Raw genomic sequence first — 25,788 nt, 5'->3', positions numbered from 1 at the left:
TGAGGCTCTGGGAGGTTCCTGATCAGATCTGCCCTGCCTCAACCAGCCTTGCTGCCTAGAACAGGGTTCTAGCTCTGCTCGAGGGACTTGGCTATCCACAGTCATTACGGAAATGCAAATCAAAACCACAATGAGATCTCACTTCATACCCACTAGGATGGCTATAATAAAAAAAAAAAAAAAAGGAAAATAATAAGTGTTGGTGAGGAATGTGGAGAAATTAGAACTCTAGTACATTGCTGATAGGAATGTAGGTTGGTGCAGCCCCTGAGGAAAATAGTTTGGGATTCCTCAGAGAATTAGACATAGTTAATATATGATCTAGCAATTCCATTCCTGGATATACCCCAAAGAATTAAAAGTAGAGACTTGAGTAGATATTTGTATACCCATGTTTATAGCAGCATTATTCACAAAAGCCAAAGGTAGAAGCAATCAAAGTGTCTATTGATGGATGGACGAATGGATAAACAAAATGTGGTATGTACATACAATGGAATATTATTCAGCCTTGAAAAGGAAGGAAATTCTGATACATTCTACAACATGAATGAATCTTGATGACATCATCCTAAGTGAAATAAACCAGACACAAACGGACAATTATTGTATGATTTCACTTACGTGAAGTCACGTTAAGATCACTACCTAGAGTAGTCAAATTCATAGAGACAGAAAGCAGAGTGGAGGTTACCAGGGAAGGAGGAAAGAGGAAAATGGGAGTTATTGTTTAATGGATACAGATTGCTGTTTGGGATGATGAAAAGTTCTGGAAATGGATAGCGGCGAGGGTTTCACAATAGTGTGAATGTACTTAAGGCCATTGAATTGTACACTTAAAATGGTAGAGTTTACATTATGTATATTTGACTACAATTAAAAAGTAAATACAAAAACAAACTTCAAGGAGAAATTCTTCACTTGAAGGAAAGAAATGTCATGCTACCAAAAGATTCCTTTCTGTAGTGAGTCCGGGACAATTGTAATGTTTGTTCAGAAATCACTAACTGCTCGTCAAGGAAGGGGGCGGCCAGAGACAGTTCAGAGATGCCAAGCAAAGAGAAACAGCTCTGTGATGTCACTGCAAGTCGGTAAGAAATGAGGGGTGACACTCGGTTTCTATGCGACTTTTCAGAGCCCAAACAAACCTGCAGCAGTACTCAAAGAAGCTAAAAGAAAACACAGTGGAATTTGACCATGGGTCCTTTAAGTTGCTCAGTGGTGAACATTTATGCCACATGTTTCTTGGGCTTTTAAAAGGCAATGTTCTGTGCTGATGGTCCCCCCGGCTATATAGATAATTGTAAAACAAACTCCATATTCCACTGACACCCTTTCTAATTACATCTCACCTTCATTAGGCTATTAAAGTGATAGATGGTAGCAATTACACTGAACCCCACTGAAAACTCTCTATCTGTGACGCGCAGTGACGAGAACATGAGTTATTTACCCAGAAGCCAGGAAAGAGAGGCAGCCGCCGGGCTGGGGCTGCCTCGGCCAAAGCGAGGAGAGAGAAACCCCATGTGGCCATTCGGGTTCCTAGAACAACGCCTGGAGACAGAGCGCATCCTCGCCGCCGGCTTTCCTACTGGCCTCACTGGACACCTAGATGTGCAAACAGAGGCTACCAAGTATTATACAATGACTTAAAACAAGTTTGAACACACTCAGAGCCTCCAAAATGCTGAATTAATCCCAGCCATTTCATATGAGGACTAGTGGAAGGAACCAAAGAAGTTGTACCGGGAGAGGACAGGAGCAGAGGGCAGCCATCTCCAGACATCACAACATGAATCAGATTTGTTACATCTGCACGGCTCAAGGGGAATGAATCCGTTAGGGCAGGCAACAGAACACCCAACTCTAATTGGTTTAAACAACTAGGGCAGGTGCTAATTTGCATAACTGGAGGTCCAGAGGTGGACGGTTGATTCGGGCTCGGTGGTATTCTCCAGGTCTCTGGTTCTTTCCATTCCCCCACTCTGCTATGCACGGCACTGGCCTTCTCCTACACTGGTTGCTCTAGGATGCTCCTGACGGCCTCCAGTAGCAATACGGGTTACACAGTCTCTGTTTACTTCCTCTAGGAAAAGCAAGAACGGTCCTCCCATAACTCTCAAAAGAATGAGGAAAGATCTTGGAAGCCCTCGGCAAACATCTCTGATCACATCTCACTGGCTGGAGTTGGATTCCATGCCCATTTCTGAATTACTCGGTGTGGTTTGGAGGCTGGGGTTACTCTGCTTGGTTAAGATGAATCCTGACCGAACCTGGAGCTGTGGCAGGTCAGTGTCTGCTGAGTCCACGGGGAACGGTGGCAGTAGCAGCCTGAGCAATATCGGGCTCCACGGGGAAGGAAGAAAAGGGGAGTGCTATCTGGCAAGACCACCACCAACATTCGCTCTAGGGAAAAACAGGGGCCAGTAAGTAGGAGCAGATCTGACTCACAGAAAAAAGAGCCTCTAGCACTGGAGGGCAGGTGTGCTGTGTCCGTTCCACCACAGCCCCCTTCGCTACCAGTGGCAGACACAGCTAACTAATCAATCACTCGTCACCCCCGACCCTGCGCTTAGCCTCAGAATCCTCCTTACCTCAGTCTTCCAGGCACTCAGTAACGATGAATTAGAGACAAATCTCAGTAAGAACCCCTTTTATTCTGCTATTCTAACAGCTAGGACTGCTCGAAGGTAGAACGGGTGGACTTAGGAGGTAGTAGCTTCTCGGCCGCAGGCAGGGTTCGAGCATGAAGATGCCGTCATGGGGTGTGGTCGCAGGTGAAGGCTGAGACCTGACTGTCCCTGAGATTCTGTGGTTACAAATAGCTTGGGAAGGAAGCCGAGGTTTAGGGCAGGCTAGAGGAAGTATTTGAGAGGCTTGTCCTTGTTCTTTGCTTTTTGTCTGTGGTCCTGAAAACACAGATTCCTTACATGGGGTATTACTCCAGGCATTTGCAGTTCTCCAGAGATGCCCGTTTACTCTCAAAATATCAATACCTTTTCCCAGGCTGTCATTTGTGTAAACAATTTTCTTTTAGCTTTCAAATTTTAATTCTCATTAAAAGGCACACCCACGAGAGAGGGATAATGGTCATTTTGCTGATGCATGAACCCGAGAGGTCGGCTGCCTCGCCCAAGATCGCATAGCTAAGTGAGTGACGGGGCTCACACGGGAACTCAAGGGATCTTCTGCTCTAGCCCAGAACTCTGCTCTGGAAGCACAGACAGGGCTGTGTCCTCACCGGGGCACACACATGACCAAGACACAAACAGCACTAACGTGGGCAGGAAGGGCCAGAAAGACCTCAGCCTCTGAAGCAAGGTCCTCGTGGGCTGAGCTGACTCCTGCAGGAGGTCTGAGTACCAGGGTCTCTGACTCATGGTTTTGGGGGAGGGGGCAGCTCTTCTATCCTGCCTGGACTTTCCTTGCTCCACCCACCTCCTCACCTGTGTTACTTAAACAGGAAATGCCAGCATGGCTGAGATGCTGTAGGGCCAAGATGGAATGTGGAGGCAGTTCCTCCAGACTCTCCCTTCAGAGCAGACACTCCGGGCTCACCTGAGCAGAGTGGGAGCCACTGTGTCTGGACTCAGTGACCTCCCTGGGCCAGGGGTGGCAGGGCGGGGAGGTAGCCTGGGAGTAGGTCCACATCCACCAGCTGTGCTTCCAGCTTCTTACCCGGACACACAACTTCTGTATTCCTGAACTGTTTCTTCTCTAAGCCATTTTCAGCTTGTCGAAATGTACAAAAGACCAGCAAAATGTGAAAGAAAAACTCACAAGGAGTTCTCTGAAAGGAGCTCTTTATCTCCAGTGGCTTCTGACAGCACAGTGAGCAGCACAGGAAGCACCTTCTCTGTGCCAGGCCCAGCGGAAAGCACTCAACGCACATGATCTGGGGGATTCTTGCTGGTAGCACTGTGCACACTGGTGTGATTCAATCTGCTAGAAATTTGGCAGAACCTATATTTGTTGTCCTCAATGTATAGCACAGCCAAAACTTAGTAGATATTCAAAAAATAATTATCAGACAGACTGAATGAATGATTGAACCTATTTGTATAGATGAGAAGATCAAGGCTTGTGATCCTCAGTTGATAGACGGAGGTGCATATGAATTATGGCAGAGCTAGCACTGGTACTTAGGTCTTCTGGGTCCCATTCTAGTTTGGGAGCAAGACTAGACAATCTCCAAGATCCCTCTGTGCTGTCTAATATTTGGAGACTCTGATTCTGGGTCAGCAAATTAGTCTCTGGGCCAGTGCTGTCTAGCAAAACTGTCTGCAGTGACTGGAATGTTCTATACCTGCGCTGTCCAGAGTTCCTAGGAGCCACTAGCCACATGTGTCTATGGAGGAATTGGAATGTGGACAGTGTGGACGAGGAGCTGAATTTTCACCATATTGGACAGCACAGCTCTAGCGTTTTCCCTTCCCCAAGGCCCAGCACTGTGACTTCCGCCACATTTTGACACAGTGAATTTTGGATTCAGAGATGGCACTTGGGGACACTTTCTTATATTCCTTGGCAAAAAACACACCAGGTGCCCTCAAATGCATCACTACTTCTTCAGTGGCTGTGCTCCTTTCTACAGAAAGGGGAGGAAAACAAAATTGAAAGAGTTGAAGCAGAAAGACTATTGATTTTTAATCCTTTATCACCCAGGAATTTCAAGGTGCATTCCTCATGTCATTCCAGATGTGAATTAAACACACTTTAAAGAAAATCTCTCTGGTCAACATCATTTTTTTTTCTCCATGAAATGTCTGGATCTTTAATAACTATTATTTTCCTTTGGGTTCTGTCAGGAGAGAATTTTCTTTTTAAATAGATTAAACCATTAATCCACTAACCAGTAATTTAATTTTTAGGCCCCCATTCTTCCAAACCGTTTTCTCATCACATAATAGAACCGTGGCACCTCTCAGCTGGAAGAGAGCTTAGGCCATCTCTAGGCCATGAAATCGATGAGGACGAAATGGTTACTGCTTATTGTACCTAAGCTTGTGCCAACCATTGGAGCATTTCTTTAGCCTGATAATTGTAGTTATCACCATAATCCTATGGGGTAGGTAAAATTCTCCCCATTGTACAGGTGGATAAGTGGATAAGTAGCTGAGCTAGAATTTACACCAAGGTCTATCTGGCTCTGAAGCTGGGGCTCGTCTTCTGTTCTCTAAGCTTTCTAGTCATCTCACAGACAAGGGAACAGAGACCCGGAGAGCTGTAATCACTACAGCAGCCAGAGCCTGACACCTGTCCCTGCCTCGTGTCCTTCGGCCTCAGATTTTTAGTGCCACACTCAGCTTGCGCATTATCCTCCTCTACTCTTTGGCAACACCCTATTTTCCAGAAAAAAGTGAAAACTACTTCACTTGTGATTCAAGCCCCTCCATGATTTGGTACTGACCTTCCCAGAACCTCCCCTCCTCCTACTCAGTCCAGGGAGGTGTCTGAGCAAGGCCAATATCTATATTCCTCTACATTTTCAGAGTTGAGCTTTTTTTTCCTTGCCAGGATAAAAAATGTGTAAAATTAAATTACATCCTTGTATACCGATGAAGGTATTTTGGCATTAAACACAAAGATGTTTATTACAGCCATATACCTTGCAGTGAAAAGTAAAAACAACCTGCATGGTCCACCACAACAGAAATGTTGAGAATAAAGCACTTCTATTCTGCAGCATGAAGCCACTAAAATGGAATAGGAGTCCGTGACATGGGAGCATGTGACTCCCCACAATAGGAATAGCAAAGGGAAAATAGATAATGATAATACAGATGAATCGAGCTTTGCATTAGTTTATAAAATGTTTCCAGTTCTTGCCAGCCTTTCTTTGAAGCAGTTCTGATAGTAGGTGGCAGAGTAAAAAACATAAAGGATTTAGAGTCAGAAACCATTCATTCCAAGCCCAGCTGCGGCACTGGGACTTGAGTGTGCCCATCTGTGAAATGGGGAGGATCTGTTCCCTGTAGGGAGCTGTGCTGAGCCCACCTGGCAGCTAGCAGTGCTCCCCCCTCAGTCTCCCCTGATGCTCCTTCAGTGAGAGAGCAGCACTGCTCAGGGATTTTTTTTGCAAGCAGACAGAAGGAGAGCCTGTCACTCAGGCCTCCTGCAGGCAGTGACCCAGTGGGTGGTCACTGCCCTGTTTGAACTTGCTGGCCCCAAGGCCCTTCCGTAACTTGGATCAAATTGATTTGCAGCACTCTGTCCACACAGCAGCAGGAGTGAAGAGACAGAGATCTGCCGTGGGCTCCCCCTGGAGTCCTGCTACTGTATTTGTGACTTCTGCTGAAGCAGACTGTTAGAGCTGGGCCTAATAGAAATCACAGTAACAGCCACACATACTTCAGGGGCTTCTCGTGCTTTAGCAACCATTCAGGGGACCATTTCCAGCCTCGGTCAAAGAGCAAGGCAACTATTATTTCCATGGGAGGTTATTTATTGTCACCAAATGCTCTTACAATTGTTCGGTTCAACTGGATGTACTAGTGGAAACACTACTGTGAATGACTTCGGCTCTGTGTTTAAATACTCAACCTGGGATTTGTCCTCCAGGCCCATACAGGTTGGGAACTGGATCAGTATTTGAGTATCTGAGGTTTTTTTAAAGCCCCCAACTCACAGTCGTGTGAAATGGCTAAGAATGGTGGCTTTCGAAATTTTTCAGCAGCAGAACGTTTTTCCCCAGACAAAATCTCATCTAGAACTCAACATATATCAAACAGATGAATGGTAGTTACTTTTTATGAATGTTTAAAAATAATTTCTAATAGAAATTTTTGCCAAGTCAATCAGCAACAATAATGAGACTGTTTTAACAAAAAAGATTGAGTCAGGGACCACGGATAACAGCTGCATTTTGGGGTCCCAGCTTCAGCACCTGACTTCTATCTGCATTTTGTTTTGGTTGTGTTGTATTAATGATGGAGAACAGTATTTCAGCACTGCTCTGACTGCTTCGAACATGTTGACTCACCTAAGCCTCAGAATCCTGTGAGATACTATTATTCCCAGGTGAGGAAATAGAGCCCCAAAGACCCAGATAAGGGGCCCAAAGTCACACGGCAAGCTAGCAAGTAGCCGAGCTGGGGTTTAAACTTAGGCACTTTAGTCCCATAGTCTGTGAAGTGAATAACTGTTTTCTTTTGCTGATTCAATTAAAATCCATGTATATATGTAGTTGCAATTAATAACTTTTTAATTGCCTGCCTTGCAAGCTCAGGCTATTCTTTAATTAAAATGGGAGGGCAGAAGAAGTTTTATTCCAAACTCTAAACAAAAAATAAATTAAAAAAAAAACAACCCTAACTTTGAAAGTACCACCATTAGAGTTCAGGGAACAGTTGGGAAATTCCTCATCTAGAGCACCAGGGACATCTTGAAGGGCCAATCAGCCTGTCAGAAACTATGTGCAGAGGACCCTCGGGGACAGTGGAGACAAAAGACATTGGCTGGCATTTTACCAAATGGAAATCTCTAGTCGCTGGCACTACCAATATTTCCCATTACAAATCTTCCAGCTGGTAAACAGAATGATGCCACTGACATTTAATTGAAATGTCAGCACATTTAGAAAGAGGCCTGATGAAACTGCCAAGTTAAAGTTATCGCTGATGACTTAAGCTAAATGGAAACAGAAAATCGCCACTCACGCCCTCCCCACCCTCACACTTTAATATCAGACAGAGAGAAAGCAGAGAGCTCAGCTGTCCAAGAAAAATTTACAGATAGTTTTTAAATGGAGTTTTATTCTAGCTATGAAAAACTATGGGGTAATTGGAAAACACTTGTGAAAGTAATCAGGTCTGAGACAGGCCAATGCCAATGTAAATCAATTCAACAAGCGTACATTGATTAAATTGCCTTTGGATAGTAATATTGCCGTACATTTATTTGCATGGCTTACCGTTTATAGGGGCTGTGGTGGATGGCGGAAATGGCCCAGTTCTTCAGTATTCCCTGCATCCCCACCTCATGCCATTATAACCTTGTCACTCCATCTCACTCTGACGCTGGGCTTAGCCCTGTGGCCTGTTTTGGCAGCTGGGATGCTAGGAGATGTGACATAAGCACTTGTGCATTTCCATCCGTCCTTGCCCTATGCCATCGCCGTTAGAAGGACACGCCCAGGCATCCCATTGTTCCAGCCGTGGCCATCCCAGATCAGCAGTAGCTAGTCCACTCCCAGGCATGACAGCGAACCCAGCCCTTCTCAGTAGGGTCATTTAGATGACCCGCAGCTGAGCACAATCACACACACAAGCAGAGTCGAGAGCAGCCAAACCCAGAGCAGCTGTGCCCGGACTCATGTGCTAATTCAATGCACGCTCTTGTATGCCACCATGGTTTTGTGGGTTTTGTTCAGCATCATTAATGTGGCCACAGATATCCTATGAAGAGACCTGCTTCGTATGACCTCCTTTGTCCCCTCCTTGGGCAGGAATGTGGGACAAGGGATACTTCCCCCCTCTTACAGACGAGAACACTGCAGTTCACACAGGTTAAGTGGACAGCCTTGATTCCCACAGCTGCCTCTTCTCTGCTCATACTTAAGTCAGGCAGCCTCTCTGAAATACTCAGCCAACAGCATTAACCTACAGGCTGAATCCATTTTTTTCCTTTTAGATCAAAGAGGCAGGTTTTATAGGTTTAAAGCACAGAGGGAAAGCAGAAGTCTCAGAAGTCCCTGGGCCCGAAAGGCAGGAGCTTCACAGCGCTGGGCTTTGCAGGCTGCCTCCCGCGCTCACCGGATGCCTCCCTCCGGCTTCCACTCTGCTTTGAAGGGACAGGCCACGCGGGCCATGTCGGACATGGGTTTCTCTGTGGCTGATTTCACTTGCAGGCATTCTTCAAATACTTCACAGAAGTTCCTGCCAGGTAGGAAAACCACTGGGAAGTTATGATGAAATGTTTAAAAATAGTTTTTGTGATCTTGCAACTACTCACCTTAAAAAAAATCTACCTTAGCTCCCAATTTCCCCCTACTGAAGCCCCAGCTCATGCAAGAATCTTTACAATCCAGATCAGCCTGGGAGTTCAGCATCACCACCAGCCCTGCCTTCACTTTCTGCTTCAAAATCAGAAATGTCCATCTCTCCCTGGAGCATGTTTACCCCTTCTCACACTCTCCGTTCTTTCAGAATTCTCTTCTTTTTCTTTTCCTTGCCCAGTGAAATCCTATTATTTCCTGTACATCACACTGACTCCTTTAGAACACTGTAAAGACCTACTCACTTTGTGTGTTTGTTCATGCATTTGTTTTTATCAGCCTGAGGCTGGGAAGCGTCCTGAGGCCCTGCTGCCAAAACTCGGGCAGCCTGGTTCACAGAGCGCCCTCAGGAATCCATGGAGAAACTAGTGACTCGGTTCTGCTTTGGGTTGTGCCCAAGTTCAGTCTGAAACATGGTGGGTCCCAAGGAAGTTGCTCTACAAGTTCAGAGGGAGAGACGGGGATTACTCCTTTTTAGAGACAGGTAGATCTGAACAGACCCCTTCACTTTAAGTGGGTCTTAAACATTTGCTCCCTGGGAGCCTTCACAGGTGCTCCCAGGTAGGATAAATTCTGAATTCCTCCGACCTGTAACGATACCCATCACACTGACTGTAAGTGCTTCTTTTAACTGATCTACCTCACCCACTGGCTGGGAGCCCAGCAAAGGCAGATGCCCTGTTTTGTTCATCTGTGTGTTTCCACGTCTCCCCACCAACATCCTCACCCCCGCATTCCAAGTGCCTACTTGCTATAGAGCCTGGAACATATTAGAAGCTTAACGATTGTTTGCGGAATAAAGGAGCACTAAAACAAGCCATTGGGATTAGACTCCCAGAGGGTCCTCTGGGAAGTAAAAGGACCTCCTCAGAGTCTTTGGTGAATTCTACTATAATAAAAAGCTGGGAGTGCAGTAGAAATAGTATATGCTCTGGAATCAGAAGATCCTAGGAATGCCACTTATTCTCATTGGTCCTTGGTTTCCTAATCTGTAAAATGGAGATAGTATACGGTACATCCTAATATTATCATTTAAAAAAAGTTCATTTTTCCCAAATCAATGACACATGAGGGAGAGTGGCAGGCATGTGTATTTTGAAAAGCTTTCCCCATAGAATTCTAGCCCACCACCAACGAGAATCTCTGGTCTAGGTCTGAAGAAAAGGGAGGGGGATTGGAATGAAGGAGCACATGGAATTCTGGGAGAACTCAGAAGCTCTAGACAGTGAAAGTAAGTAGTGGGGTTGACTCCCAGAGAAAGGATGGAGACAGAGAACATGCAGAAGCCAGAAGTAAAGGAAAGTCACAGCTGGGTCTCTTTATTGTCCATAAAGACGAAGGATAAATACAAGGAAAGAGCTATGAAAATATCATCACAGGTGTCTTACAGACACCTGTCTGTTTCTCTGGGGTTCCACGGTTCAGATTCATGGGGAATATCAGAAGGATGTGAGAGCACGCCTAGGACGGTGACTGGGGCAGGGCTTGGGATGGGGAGAAGCTGTCAGGCACTTTCATTCCACTCTGGCCTCGTAGGGACAGACGATCCAGCAGTCGTAGCAGTGGAGCCAGAGACCAGCAGGCCTGTCACCGGGTGTACAGGAGGAAAGGCACATGGCAGCTCTGATATCCAGAAGAAAGTCCCAGAGAGGGGGTCCCAGGAGGACCACTGGGAGGTGCTCTGTCTCCTGGGCTCCGACACTGATTTAGCCAAGGTTTTCATCTTGTCCTTTCTGGGCTGTTGCGGGAGGTCCCCACTGATCTCTGTACCATCCATTTTTACTTCCCTTCAAGTATCTACCACCAAAGTGATCTTTCCCCCTCTTCTTTTATAGGTATGTGAAAAGCATAATCACATAGATGTATGTATGCACATACATGCACATTTATATTGTTCTAAGTATTTTACTAAAAGGGATTATATGACACATACCTTTCTGTATCTTTCTTTTCTCATGCAATAAAATCCATGAAATTCCCTCTAAATCTTCTGGTAGTTTTCCAATTTATACTTTTTTATGCTCACATAATATTCTGCAGTGTAAATATACCATAGTCTATTCAATTTGGGGCCACTATAAACATCAATAGCCAATTCAGCGACAGGATATATGTGTGTTTCTGTATGTATCCTTAGAAACTACTGTTTTTATTTAGACAAGTTAGATTCGCAGAACTAGGTTTGCTGGATCAAAGGATATATGTACTTTGAAAATCAATAGATATTGCTTGCTACCTTCCAAAATAGCTGTAAGTACATGACTATCCCAACCAGCAATGTATGAGAGCACTCTCTACTCCCCTACATCCCTGCCAGCAATAGATATGATAGTTCTTTTTAATTTTTGCCAGTCTGGTGAGTGCAAAAAGATCTCTCATTGTTATTTTAATTTGGATTTCTATGACTGTCAGTGAGTTGAGAATATTTTATGCCATTTGCATATGCCCTTTTATGAACTATATTTTGATCTATTGTGATTTAGTGTTTTTGTGAATTTATAATTTTCTGCATAGTAAAGAAATTAACCCTTTAATTGCCATCTGAATTACAAACATTTTTATAAATCTGTTGTCATTGTTACATCTTTTTTGCTGAAATGCAAATACTGAATTTTTATTGAGATATAATTCACATGCCATAAAATTCATCTTTTAAGTATACAAATTTATTGGCTTTTAGTATATTCACAAGGTTATACAAACATCACCACTGTCTAACTCCAGAATATATTCGTCACTCTGAAGGAACCATTAGCAGTCACTCCCCATTTCTCCCTTTCCCCAGTCCTTGGCAAGCACGAAATGATTTCTGTCTCTATGGATTTGGCTATTCTTGACATTGCATATAAATGAAATCATACACTATGTGGCCTTTTGTGTCTGCTTCACTCTCTTAGCATGTTTTCAAGGTACACCGTGTATCAAAACTTCATTCCTATTTATGGCTGAATAATGTGCCATTGTATTGACATACATTTAGTTTTTTTCCCTCCATCAGTTGATGGACATTTGGGTGCTTTCAGCTTTGGCCTGTTTATGAGAAGTGCTGCTATAAACATTCACATACAAGTTTTTGTGCAAACATGTTTTCAATTCTCTTGGGTATATACCTAAGGTTGGAATTACTAGGTCATATGATAACTATGTTTAACTTTTGAGAAACTGTCAAACTGTTTTCCAAAGCAGTTGCACCATTTTACATTCCTACCAGCAATGTATGAGGGTTCTAATTTTTCCATGCTTGTCATTGTCCGTCTTTTTTATTATAGCTGCCCTAGTGGATGTAAAGTGGTATCTCGTTGTGGTTTTGATTTGCCTAATAATTTCCCTAATAACTAATGATGTTGAGTGTGATTATTAGCCATTCGTATATCTTCTTTGAAAAATTTTTTTTCATTCTATGTGTTTTCTATTCATTTTCTTCATAGTGTCTTTTGAAGCACCAAAGTTTTTCATTTCAACGAAGTCTAATATATCTATTTTTTCCTTGGTTGATTGTGCTTTTGGAGTCATAGCTAAAAAACTATTGTTTAATCCAGGATCATGAAGATTTATATCCATATTTTCTTCTAAGACATTTATAGTTTTAGCTTTTACATTTAGGTCTTTGATCCATTGTGAGTTAGTTTTTGTGTTTATGGTGTTAGGTAGGGTTGCACATTGAACCTGTAGACCAACTTAGGGAGTACTGCCATCTTAACAGGATTAAGTTTTCCAATACATGAACATGGGATGTCTTTCATTTATTTTAATCTTTAATTTATTTCTATGATATTTTGTGGTTTTCAATGTGCAAGTGTTGCACTACTTTTGTTAAATTGATTTCTAAGTATTTTATTCTCTTTGATGCCTTTAAAACTGGAATTGTTTTCTTAGTTTCATTTTCAGATTGTTCCTTGCTAGTGTATAGAAATACAATTGATTATTGTATGTTGATGTTTTTGTTCTGCAAGCCTGCTGAACTTATTTATTAGCTTTAACAGTGTTTGAGTGGATTCCTTAGGACTTTTTTTTTAAATAAAAGATCATGTCATCTACAAATAGAATAGTTTTATGTCTTCCTTTCCAATCTAGAAGAATTTTTTTTATTTGCCAAATTTCCTGGTTAGAACCTTCATTCCACTGTGTGTTTAATAGAAGTTCAATGTTGAATAGAAGTGGCAAAAGTAGGTATCCTTATATTGTGACTGATCTTACGGGAGAGATTTCAGGTTTTCACCATTAAGTATAAATAAGGTGTAGATTTATTGTAGATGCCATTTATCAGGTTGAGGAAGTTTCCTTCTATTCCCAATCCATTGTTTGTTTTTATCATGAGAGGGTGTGGAATTTTTTTTAAATGCTTTTTCTGCATCTCTGGAGATAATCATGTGGTTTTTGTCCTTTAATTTATTAAGACAATATATTACATTGCTTGTTAGTTGTATGTTAAACCAACCTTGCATTCTCAGGATAAATACCACTTGGTCATGTTATATCATCCTTTTTCTGTGATGCTGGATTCTGTTTGCTAGTATTTTTGTTGGGAATTTTTGAGTCTATATTCACAAGGGATATTGGTCTCTAGTTTTCTTGTGATGTCTTTGATTTTGTTATCAGTGTAATATAGATTTCATAGAATGAGTTGGTAAGTGTTCCCTCCTCTTCTGTTTTTGTTTTTTTCTTTTTTGGGAAGAGTTTATAAAGGATTAGTGCTAAATCTTCTTTAGAAGTTTGGTAGAATTCACCTGTGTTGGTCCTGGGCTTTTCTTCCTGGGAAATTTTTTGATTACTAATTCAATCTCTTAACTTATTAGAGATTTACTAAGATTTTCTATTTCTTCTTGAGTCAGTTTCCATAGTGTGTATCTTTCTAGAAATATGTCTGTTTCTTCTAGGTTATTTGGTTTGTTGTCCTACAATTGTTCTTGGTATTCCCTTATAATCCTATTTGTTTCTCTAAGGTCAATAAAAATGTCCCTATTTCATTCCTAATTTTAGTTATTTGAGACTTCATTCTTTTTTTCTTCATCAGTCTGGCTAAAGTTTAATCAAAAATCAATTTTGTTGATTTTTTAAAAATAACCAACTTCTGATCTCATTGATTTTTCTCTATTGTTTTTCTATTCTCTATTTCAGTTATTTCTATTCTAATCTTTATCATTGTCTTTGTTCTGCTAACTTTTGGTTTGGTTTACCCTTCTTTTTCTAGTTTCCTGAGGTGGAAGTTTAGGTTATTGTTTTGAGACTTTTTAAAAATATAGTACTTTACAGTTATAAATTTTTCTTCAAGCACTGCTTTTGCTGTATCCCATAATTTTAGGAAATTATGTTTTCATTTTCATTCTTCATAAAGTATTTTCTAATTTCCCTCATGATTTCTTCTTTGACCCATTGGCTATATAGGAGTGTGTTGTTTAATTTGGCATATTTGTGAATTTTCCATATTTTCTGCTATTGATTTTTAATTTCATTCCATTGTGGATGGAAAATATACTTTGTATGATTTTAATCCTTTTAGATGTATTGAGGCTTGCCTTATGGCCTTACATATTGTCTATACTGAAAAATGTTTAGTGTGCCCTTGAAAAGAATGTATATTCTGCTTTTGTTGGGCGGAATGTTCTATAGATGTCTGTTAGGTCTAATTTGTTTATAGTATTGCGCAAGTCTTCTATTTCCTTGTTGATCTTCTATCTAGTTGTCCTATCCATTATTGAAAGTAGAGTATTAAAGACTCCAACTATTATTGTTCAATTGTCTATTTCTCCCTTCGTGTCATCATGTATTTTGCTTGCTTTGAGCAATACCAACTCATGTATTTGGAGTTTCTGTCATTCGGTGCATATGTATTTACATACTTGTTATAGCTTCTTGATGTCTTTCTTTGTCTCTAGTAACAATTGTTGCCTTAAAGTCTATTTTCTGATATTAGTATAGCCATTCCAACTCTCTTTTTGTCTTTTCAGTTACTGTTTTCATGGTATATCTTTTCCATTCTTAGCTTTCAACCTTTTTGGTGTCTTTGAATCTAAAGTGTGTCTCTTGTAGGAAGCATATAATGGGACTTTTTTTTAATCCATTCTGCCAATCTCTGTCTTTTGATTTGAGTTTAATAATTTACATTTAATAGTTTAGTTAATTCATTTGCATTTAATGTAATTATTGAGGTACGATTTTTAGCTGCCACAATGCTACTTATTCTGTATGTATCTTATATCTTTTTTGTTAACTCTATTCTTCCACTACTGTCTCCTTTTGTGTTAAATAGATATTTTCTAGTGTATCTTTTTAATTCCCTTTTTGCTTCTTTTATTCTATATTTTTTAGTTATTTTCAAAGTAGCTGCCTTGCTACCTGCCAGGCTGCAGGTTTTCAATGTGATCGTGGGGTATTGATTTTCATGGCTACTGCAGAGCTGGAGGAGGGGAAGACAGGAATAGGGCAAGTTAAAATGCCATGTTGCTAATTGTTCTTACCAAAATTCAATCACTTTTCTTATATAAATACACCCTGAATTTCTGCAAGCCTTTGGTTAATTTCCAGAGTTCTGAAAAAGTTGAATCTGATAATTTTTGGTAGTGTTATTATTGCTCTTATCGGAGAGAGACTTTTTGAAAGTCTTTACGCTGTCGTTTTTACTGACATTTCTATTACATTTTTTTTTTCATGCAAAGGCTTAATTTAAATTTGCATTTTCATATAAAAGTTTAATTTGTGTATAGTCAAATATGTCTATGCTATATTTTATTTATTCTGGGCATCCATTTTTTATTAGTAAAGTCTCTCCAACTTTATATTGTAGTCTCCTAGGTTAATATAGATATAGATAATTACCATATATAATACCACATATATTAGCTACATGCATATATAAATATATAATGTGTATATAATATATACAAACAATATACATATGTATATGTATGTATACATACATATATTCAATTTATATAATGGTATAAATTTATATAATTAATATATTCATATAATGATATATAATGACATAATGGATTGTTTTGATAGATTGCCTCATATTCAACCACCCCTACTATAAAATCTGCTTAATCATAATATATTATTCTTTAGATCATTACCAGATTCTATTTGCTAATACTTCATTTAGAATTTTGCACCTATATTAATAAGTGATTAATAAGTGTATAGTTTTACTTCTTTATTGTCATTGTCAGATTTTGTTGTTAGAGTTATAGAAGGGGCTTATTTTTCTTCCTATCATCTGGAATAGTTAAATAGCATTGGAATTACCTGTTCTTAAGTTATATAAAAGCTCACCTTTGAGGTCTGGTGACTTTTACAATGGTAGCCTCATGAATCAGCTCTTCTATTTTTTCTCTAATAATTGATCAAGTGAAGATTTCTACTTCTTCTTAAATTGATTTTAGTAGGATGTGTTATATTTGCAATTAATCCATTTCCTCTAGGTTTTAAATTTTGCTGCTATACAATTCAAGCATGTAACTCTGACATGTGTCTCCTTTTTCATTTTTAATCCTGTCTACCCTTATGCTCTCTTTCTTTTTCCTTAATTAAACTTGCAAGAAGCAGATCTGTTTTATTGAAAAACAAAGAATCAGATTCTGGATATATTTATCCTTTCTATTTTTAATATTTCCATTTCACCAATTTCAAAGAGGAAATTTAAAAAGAGATTACTTATTACCTAGATACCTATGAAAAATATAACACCTCATATAAAAATAATATGAGATACTATCAAAGCAGTGCTTAATTATTAAAGAAGGACAATGAAAAATAAGGGAACCAAGTGTTCATCTTAAACGAGGAAAAGAAAAATGAAATAAACCAAATAATCAGGAAGAATGAATCAATAAACAGAAAAGTTGAAACCACAGATCTTTCAAAACCCCGAGTCTTCCTTGCTTTTATGTCCTTTCTTTCTACCTACAAAGACCACGTTCTTAGCCTGGAGCACGGCACCTGATGCCATTCATGTTCTGATTCCTGTCTACCCCATCAGTTAACACTCCTCATCTCACTTTCTGATCCAAGGATTCCAAATTGCTTGTAGCTCCCAAAATACATTCTCTTTCTTGCCTTTATTTTATTGTGTGTACTATTCTTACTCTTTGGAATGCATCCCATCTTCTTCCACCTGGCAAATTTCTTTGAAACTTTCAAAACCCAGCTTTATGGCACCCCTGTAGGAAGTTTCTCCAACTTCTCCACCAGGTAGAACAAATTTTCTTCCTCTGAGCTGTACCTGCCCCTTTATATACCTGCACTATTGCATCTACCTCTCTTACAAGACTGTGCGCACCTTGGAGGCAGGAATTACAACTTAGTGGTCTCTATCATGCCCCTAGCTCAGTCCTTGGATTATATTAGGAGGTCAACAAATATTTATTGAATGAATGGAGGAATGACATCACTGTAATATCCAAGTATTATTCAAGGTCCTTTTTTTGCTAGAATACTCCCTCAGAATGTTTTCTCTGCTTGCTTTCTCTACTTTTTGGACCGTTGGTCCCTCGTAACCTTTTACTTAATACCCTCTGCTCATATCAGTATAATGGCTTGACCCAAAGTTTCCAACAGCCTTCTTCATGATGAATTATTAAATGGCTCTGTTTTTCCCAGGTTTTGTTTGACCTTCAGGTAGCATTTCCCCTGTTAATCCCCTTTATCTTTTTACTTCCTCCCTTGATTGTAGGACCTCATTGTCTCCTCATTTAGAGTGCTCATTCTAAATTTCTTCACTTAATCACCTTCTGCATTACTTTCATTAGTTAGGTTTAATCTCCTTTCTTATTCTTCTTCTGAGTAGCCTTGTGCATGCCCATGGCTTCAACAGATACACCTAGATTGAAGATTCCCCAATCACTTGCTCCACCTGGACTTACCTTACAAATTCCAAGATGACATCTCTAACCATCCACTTCCTAGATGTCCTGTAGGCACCTCCAATCAACTGCATATTTTAAGCCCCCTTCCTTCTGTGTTCATTGTCTTCAAGAAGGGTGTGAATACAGTCACTCAACCCGTAAACAGTGTCGTATTTACCTCTCTCTTGCTCACTGCTCATGTTAACAAATCTTGTTTGTGCCTCTGAAGTGCCTTTCAAATCTCTCTCCTTCTCTTCATTCCCACAGATAGGGCCCTACATCCAATCTAATCATCTTTTTCTTATAGTAATGACATTCTAATTGCTTTCTCAGCATCCAGTCTCTTGCCATCTAATGTATTCTTTACTTGGTTTTAATTCTTATTGTAGTTCTACAACATAAATATGCTAATGTTTCACCACTAAAAAAATCTTCCTACCTAAAGGATGAAATACCAACTCCTCGGCCCTGCACTCGACACCCTTCACAATTTCGTAAGTCTGTGCCTTTTCAAGCATGTGTCCAGTTTTTCCCACCATGCTCCCCATGCTGCAGGCACATGGGCATCTCCATTTCCTAAGACCACCTCGTTCACATTCATGAATACCTGTGTGATACCTTTCCAAGGGCTTGACTGTCAGCTCGCAAGATCAGAGACTCTGACTTCCTTATGATAATATTCATAGAGACTGCACACATGGTTGGCATATAGCAGGTGAGTAAATTCTCTTCCATTCTCCTTTGCCTTGGCCTGGAGTGCCCCTCCCCTATTTTCTTGGCAGGAAATGCCTATTCATCCGTCCCTGAAGGCCTAACTCTAGTATCAATTTCTCCATGAAGGCTGACTTAAATATATCCTTCTGTGATGCAAAATGAGTGACTTTCCTTCTCTGAACACCTAAAACATTTTCTTCAAAATGCCAGTGTAACATTTACCTCCTCATGCTATAATTACTTGAATACACGTCTCCTACTCCACTAGATTTGAACTCTTAGGAGGAGAATAGGTCTTGCTCATGTGTAGTTTCACACACTGAACTTCACAGGGAACAGGTAGGTTCTCAATAAACGTTTGAGCAGGAAGGTGGAGTTGGACTTCTACCTCTGGATGCTGTGAAGTCTTGTCTCCAGTTCAGACAGGGATCCTCCTCTGCAGTCACCTCTCCCACCTGTCTCTAACCAGCCTGCTGTTCCCCTTCATTGAATCATAGAGCCACGGAGCATCAGAACTGAAAGGAGACACTGAGGCACAGCGTTGAAGTGACTGCCCCATGCCACACAGGAAGGAGAAGAGCCAAGCCCAGGACCAGGTTAGCTGACTCTCCAGCCCACCCTTTCCCACTTTGCTCTCTCTCCAGCCTTCTCTTTGCATCACCTAATGGGAGACAGTGGAAGGCAGAGTGCTGGGAATGAGGGAACATCCACGGTCAAGGGGTGAGTACTGCCATTACGTTTGTGTGTGGGGCTGGGGGTGGGTGGGCATCGTCTCCTCCTTTCTGATTCTATCTTCAACCCTCTGTGTGGCTGCACTGCACTCCTGGCAGTGAGCACAGAAGTCCATGACCTTGAAAGGAGCCACGAGGAGAGAAATCATCCCTCCTGGCTCTTCCCAATCATTCATCTTCTAGAAAATGCCCAATGTCTACCCAACCTGGGCTATGGCATACTCTACCGCAGCGGGGTCCAAGATGAGCCTGAAATGTCACTGTCACCAGGAACCTAGATCCCTAAACACGATGGCAAATGATAAGCCTGTGTCTTAGTCTCATTCCTTCTCCCTGGCAGACAACAGCCTAAAGACAGCCTCCAATCCCTAGCCTACCCCCGCCCGCTGTGACCCAGACAGGGAGCAAAAGCAGCTTAAAGCAATGCCAAGTCTCGGGCATCCTCAAATATCAAATTAAAAAAACAAAACTCCTCTACCCTCAATAGATATGGTTTTATTGTAATTGCTTGGAATTTGAATGCATGCCATAATCATCCCCATAAATTGGACTTCTTTAGATTTATTAAGCTATTTATTGAATGGTGGGTAATAAGCATTCAGGATTAACAACTCTGCAACTGCTCTGCGCCAGTTACATATAGAGTTGCTAAACTCCCCTAAAATAATTGTGAATCGGTTTCCACGCTGACAAACCATAATCGTCAAAGTTCAATGCAGACTCACGGCCTTATTTAAAAGTTTCTTCTTGTTTGCAGCTTTGAACCTCATCTTCCTGTCTGCTGGCTCTCCCTCACTTTCTTCTCTTTTTCTACTTCCTTCTCTTTCTCTCTGTCATCTCCTCCCCCACCATTTCCCCCCTTTTCTTTTGTTTGTAATACATGGAGGTAGCGTGGTATGAAGGACCAGGCAGGGATGTGGGCTCACATGCATCTGAGCTCAAGACAGGCCTCTGCCATCTGCTATCTCTGGGACACCGGGCAAGTCACTTTTCTTAGTCTATATCTCCTTAGCCCTAAATATGGAGGCCTAGGTAGAGCATCCAGGATTTAAAGGCTTTGGATAACTCTAGGATTCCTTCTTCTCACCTGCTGGTCCTGCTCGAGTCATCCTGAGCATGGCGGCCACACGGTCCCCGCGAAGCTGCCTCTCTCCACGGCTCTTCCCTGCGGCGTTTACCTAACAGCTCAGCTGCGAGGTCAAGCCCACCACCTTCCAACTTTCTCAACAACTTTTTCATTTTATCTGGGACCCTAGTGTTATCTGAATTTTAATTAAAATCACATGAAAATATTATTTAATTGTAAAACATACATAACATAAAATTTACCATGTTAAGCATTATTCGGTGTATAGTTCAGTGGCATTAAGTACATTCATTCACCTTGTTGCGCAACCGTCACCCCCGATCATCTCCAGAACTCTATTGATTTTTCAAAACTGAAACTCTGTGCTCATTAAACATTAACTCCCTGATCTCTGTTCTCCCCAGCTCCCGCAACCACCGTTTGACTTTCTGTCTCTATGCTTTTGACTGCTCTGAGTATCTCATATAAGTGGAATCATAGAGTATTTGCCTTTTTGTGACTCACTTATTTCACTTAGCACGATGTCTCCAAGATGTATTCATGTTCAAGCATGTGTTAGAATTTTCTTTCTTTTTAAGGCTGAATGATATTCCATTGTGTATACATACCACATTTTGTTTATTCATTTATCCATAGGTAAACATTTGTGCTGTTCCCACCATTGGCTGTTGTGAACAATGCTGCTATGAACAAGGGTGTACGAATATCTATTTGAGTCCCGGCTTTTAGTTCTTTGGGGGATGTGTGTGTGTGTGCGTGTGTGTGTACATGTGCAGGACTAGAATTGCTGGATCATATGGTAATTCTATATGTAACTTTTTGAGGAATCACTATACTGTTTTTCATAGTGGCAAAAATGTTTTTTATTTCTTTTCATTAGTTTTAAGGGTAAATCCACATGCTTTATGGACAATTTGAAAAATATAGAAAAGCCTGTAGATGAAGATAAGTTACTGATAATACTGCCATTCAGATATAACCAGTGTTTACATTTTGGAATATTTCTGTCCAATCTTCTTTCTCTCTATAACATTACATTTATGGATTTACCTGATTTATTTTTGTTTTTTGAACAGAATTATTTAGATAGTACTGTTTATATAATCTTGACTTTTTTCTCCATATTATACTATGAACATTTCCCACTGTCGTTAAATGTTGTGTATGTGTGAATGACTATACAGTATTCCAATATAAATGTACTATTATTTAATGGACATAGCTAAATTAGATCATTAAAAGTGTTTATTAAAATTTATTCTTCTATAAAATTAGCTTTCGTTTATAGAAATTTCCATGACAATTTTAAATATCCAATTTTTAAAAAATTTTGGGTTTTCTAAAACTCAAAGCATCTACCCAACATCTGTATCCCCTACCTCTTTGATTCAAAAACAAATAAAATAGCTATTTTCATCTTGAAAAGATACATAATGAAAATTTTAAAACAAGAGGAAAATAACCTAGCATCCTGATATATAAGGAAAAGATAATAGCTTTTGTTTTACAAATCCTAGATTGTTGTTTCTTTTTACTTTTTGCATAATTGTTATAAAGCTATGTGATTATTTGCCTAATTGTTATCAAACTATATGTGCATTTGCCATACTTCAGTCTCAGTAAAATTAATTGTAATGACTTCATACTATCACCCTGAGGGCATGTGTCATATTTATCTACCTTTGAACCCTGTTTGATTGAGAGTCTGTTTGATTTAGGTGAACTGATTTACTGCCCATTTCTATGGGCTTTCACACTTTCCAGGAAGTACTCCCACTTTCTTCCCTGCTGAACCATGTCTCTCTTCTCCTGAAATCGCTGCCTATGTGTTTTCTCTCTTCTTGGAAGCTTTCTTTGATCCCACTTGACACAACTCACCTACACACCTTCCAATCCAGTTAGCATTTAAATATACACACAAACAGAGAGACACATTATAAACAGAGAAACAAATTTCAGGATAAATTTTACCAAAAATACTGAGTCTACATTCCTGAAATGCAAACTCCCTTCAAACTGGTGTTCTCCAAAACAAAGTTCTCATTGATAGAATCTTTATTTAAAGGATTGTATATGTGGGCAACCCCCCAAACACCTGGCATTATCACCAGAGAAGATAATATACCATTTAGAAGGGGATAGCCCTGAATGTTAACCAGTATTGTATCTTATTATTAGCATATTCTTCTCTGTAGGACCCAAGTAGATTAAAAATCACATTTACAAAGAAGTTTCAGAAATGGAACAATGCCATTGGGAAATATGAATATTATACTCTATCAAAACATAATAGGCCAGTTTCCAAGCTGCATCAAAATTCAGTCTAACAAAATCTTACAAGATCTTTTCAAACAAAATAAAATAATTTCCTTCAAAAGGATTTACATGAATAGATCACACGTCTTTGGATCATCAAGTTTAGACTCACTCCTTTTTTTTAAAAAAAAAAAGATCTTTGATATGAAACCTTCTAGAAGCTTCATTCTCACATAAAATTTTGAAACCAAGAGAAAGCCCCTCTGCCCCATAGTCCACACACAATTTTATCTCGGGGAAAAAACGGCAACTTTAAATCATACCAGTCCCTGAATGATCAAGATCAAACTGTTTGCAGGTCCTGCTGCAATAAATCTGATAATCTGATAAGATAACGTTTATCTAAATGGTGAGTGAACTCAAAAAGAAATACATCTCTAACGAGCAAATAAGTATTTCTCAGGAACAGGATACAACTGCTTTTAAGATTGATGCTGTTTGCATGCTAACGTAAGTCTTGTGATGGACTTTAGACTGATTGTAGATAGGGAATTTCTTAAGAATTCTTTATTTACTTTATAATTCTTCATATTGTTTTGCACTTGGAAAAATAAAACATTATATTTAGTAAACGAAGGAAAGACAGGAGAGGGTGAGAACAGAAATTCCTGGTTACAGTTTTTGATGATGCATCCCAGAAGGCAACATGCTCTTGGCAGGGAAAGCTCTGCTGAGGGTCTTGAACTTCTGTGAGGTCAGAGTTTGTGTGAATTCCAGGTCCTGGAGTCTAGGGGTTTGTAAGCTGTGCACCTGATTTCCTTCAGATTCCTCTGAGGTACTTCAGGGTAGGGGAGAAGTGGGGGAAAACTTTATTTGGAAGCCCAAATACATAAAAAACATATTTTAAAATGGGGACAGGGCAAGATGGCTGAATAGAAACCTCCAGTGATCATCCCTCTGCACCAACACCAGATTCAACAACTATCCACGCAAGGAAGCACCTGCAAAAGACGCAAAAACCAGGTGAACGATCACCTGGTTTTATCATTGTATCAAGGAAAGAGGCATGGAAGAGGGCAAGACAAGACAGCCTCGCATTGCCTGTGCCACCCCTCCCCCATGCCCGACAGTGCCGTGCCGGCATGAGAGAATCTGTGTTCCTGGGGGAAGGAGAGCGAAGTGACTGTGGGAATTTACAGTGTCACAGAGGAACACAGCACAAGCACAGTGCAGAATTCTGCCAGTGCCCACGGAGGGAACACTAGACCAGCCTGGCTAGAGGAAAATCCTCAATCCCCAAACTCAAGTTTCGGTTAGCCCCCCCTCACTGAAAAAATGTCGCCTGGGGCCTGGAATAAATTCATAAGACACCCAGGCCACAAAGAGCAAGTCATGTGGCTGTGCTGGCTCAGAGCCAGAGGACTTGAGGTGTACACGACCCAGTGAGACACTAGCAGTGGTGGCCAAGCCAGTGCCTGTGTCACGTCTCCCCCAACTCCAAGCAGTGCAGCTCAGGGAGAGTCTTCTTCCATTTGGGGAAAGGAAAGGGAAGAGTTCAGAGGACTTTATTTTGCAGCTGGGCACCAGCTCAGCCACAGCAAATAAAGTACAAGCAGACCTCTGAAGCCTCTGAGTCCAGGCCTTCATTCCTGGACAGCATTTATAGATCTTCCCTGGGCCAGAAGAAAACCTCCTGTGGGAAGGACTCACTCCTGGCAGGATTCACCACCTGCTGACTAAAGAGCCCTTGGGCTGTGAGTAAACCTCAGAGGTAAGCGGGCAACAGTCACCATAGGCTTTGGGCGAGATTGGGCTGGCTTCAGGCGTAACCTGGTACAGTCCTAGCTGTAGTGGCCATGAGGGAATGCCCACATCATTCCTCCCCCAACTCCAACAGCCCAGCACAAAGAGTGAGGAAAGACAGTGAGAGACTTAGACTGGTAATCCTAGAATTCTTTTGTATCTTACCCAAGTCCACCAATGTGATACCATCAGGAGTCCACAGGAGTCACAGCATTAATGGAATTGGCACCCCCAGTGCTAATTTGGCTGCAGTGACCAAAGAATTATATCACAACACTCAATTCCATTTGAATATCTGGAAAGCCTTCTCAAGAAGGGCATGTTTAAACAAGCCCAGACTGCAAAGGTTAGAATAAATCCCTAACTCTTCAGCACCTAAACATCAATGAACATCCAGAAGCATCAAGAATATCCAGGAAAACATGACCTCACCAAACTAAATAAGGTACCAATGACCAATTCTGGAGTGATGAAGATATGTGACCTTTCAGACAAAGAATTCAAAACAGCTGTCCTGAAGACACTCAGTGACCTTCAAGACAACACAGAGAAGGAATTTAAAGGACTATCAAAGAAATTTAACCAAGAGATTGAAATAATGGGAACAAAATCAAGCAGAAATTCTGGAGCTGAAAAATTCAATTGACAAACAGAGAAATGCATCAGAGTCTCTCAACAGCAGAAGCGATCAAGCAGAAGAAAGAATTAGTGAGTTTGAGAACAGGCTATGTGAAAATACACAGAAGAGAAAAAAAGAAAAAGAATAAAAAAGAATGAAGCCCCCCTATGTATCTAGAGAATAGCCTCAAAAGGGCAAATCTAAGAGTGATTGGCCTTAAAGAGGAGGTAGAGAGAGATTAGGGTATAAACTTTATTCAAAGAAATAATAACAGAGAACTTTCCTAATCTAGAGAAAAATATCAGTATTCAGGTATAAGAAGGTCACAGCAACCAAGCAGATTTAACCCAAACAAGACCTATCTCAAGGTATTTAATAATCAAGCTCCCAAACATCATGAATAAAGAAAAGATCCTAAGGGAGGCAAGAACAAATAAAAAAATAGTATATAAAAGAGTTCCCATACATCTGGAAGCAGACTTTTCGGTGGAAACTTTACACGCCAGCAGAGAGTGGCATGACATATCAAACTTCTGAAAGAGAAAAAATCTTAAGGCTAGAATATTATATCCTGAAAATATATCCTTCAAACACAAAGGAGAAATAAAGACTTTACCAGACAAACAAAAGTTGAGGGATTTCATCAACACCAGACCTGTCCTATAAGAAATGCTGAAAAAAGTTCTTCAATATGAAAGAAAAGGACATTAATGAACAATAAGAAATCATCTGAAGGC

The sequence above is a fragment of the Propithecus coquereli genome, unplaced genomic scaffold (assembly GCF_000956105.1).
Source record: "Propithecus coquereli isolate 6110/MARCELLA unplaced genomic scaffold, Pcoq_1.0 Scaffold39, whole genome shotgun sequence".
Classification (NCBI taxonomy): Eukaryota; Metazoa; Chordata; class Mammalia; order Primates; family Indriidae; genus Propithecus; species Propithecus coquereli.
Note: the sequence above shows the minus strand (reverse complement) of the source record.